This window comes from Hemiscyllium ocellatum, chromosome 1 (genome assembly GCF_020745735.1).
Source record: "Hemiscyllium ocellatum isolate sHemOce1 chromosome 1, sHemOce1.pat.X.cur, whole genome shotgun sequence".
In the NCBI taxonomy this organism is placed as follows: domain Eukaryota; kingdom Metazoa; phylum Chordata; class Chondrichthyes; order Orectolobiformes; family Hemiscylliidae; genus Hemiscyllium; species Hemiscyllium ocellatum.
This window is the reverse complement of record NC_083401.1, coordinates 87,577,482-87,578,735: the sequence shown is the minus strand read 5'-3', so window position 1 is coordinate 87,578,735 and position 1,254 is coordinate 87,577,482.

The following is a 1,254-nucleotide window of genomic DNA, read 5'->3' as shown; positions in this document are numbered from 1 at the left end:
CCTCTCTGCAGACTGCCTCTTTCTGGATGGAGTGATACTCTGGTGCGGCAGTTCAAGGTCCAATCAAGCTACCGAGCTGAAATTCAGCAGCAAGCAAATAGCTGCTTCCGTCATGAAATGGGAGTGCCTGATTAGCCAAGCGAAGTTAATGTTAACTGTTTCACAACAAGTCAATTTTCTGGAACATTTAAGAAAGGATCAAATTCAAACTAAGTTTTGAACAAAGTTTAAATTATAATCCATCAACAAACCATCACCCCTATGTGGTGTCTTCAGTTTATAAAGAATTTCAAAACTGATGCTTGGATTACCTGCTGCAGGAAATTCTTTAAAATTCAAATGACAAAACAGACAGCGAAGTGTCTGCCCCAAACCCAACTTGCTCAGCGTCGAGCCACGTAAAGCCAGCTCTAAGCAGGACAGTGTCATGTGCCAGACCCCAGACTCCTGGCTACTCAACTTCCGTAGTAGAACACGACCACCAACGCGGTGGTGGGAAGGCTTTAAGGGAGTCGCTGAAGCATCTCTGAAGAGTTCAAACATTTCGTCAGGCAAAGTTCCAAAGGCTGCAGTTATTGAACGCGTATCCCAGCTGTGAAATTTTAATTGACAAGTTCAAACAGTTTTGTTGCACGCATTCGCAAAATAAGAAAAGTCAGCAAAGTTAGTCATACAGCATGGGAACAGACCCTTTGGTCTAACTCGTCCATGCTGGCCAAGTTCATTAAACTAAATCAGTCCCATTTGCCTGCGCTTGGCCCATATCCATGTACTTATCTAAATGTCTCTTTGAAAATGTTCTGACTGTACCTGCATCTACTATTTCCTCTGGCATTTCACTCAACAAACAAACCATCCTGAGAGAAAAGTTGTCTCAGGTTCTTTTTAAATCTTAATCCTCATCTATAAATATGCTTCCTAATTTTGAACTACACCAGAGGGAAAAAGACTTTTGCTGTTCACCTTATCGACAGCCCTTATGATTTTTTTAAACCTTTGTAGGGTCACCCCTTAACTTCCTACACTCCAGTGAAAAAAAATCCAGCCTATGTTTATAATTCAAATCCTCCATTCCTGGCAACATACTTTTAAATCCTTTCTACACCTTCTCCAGCTTAATATTCTTCCTATAGCAGGGCAATGAGACCATACAGTACTCTAGATGAGGTCCCATCAACATCCTGTACAATCTCAACATCTCCTAACTCCTTTACTCAAAATGATCTAAGCAATGAAGGCAAGCATACTAAGTGT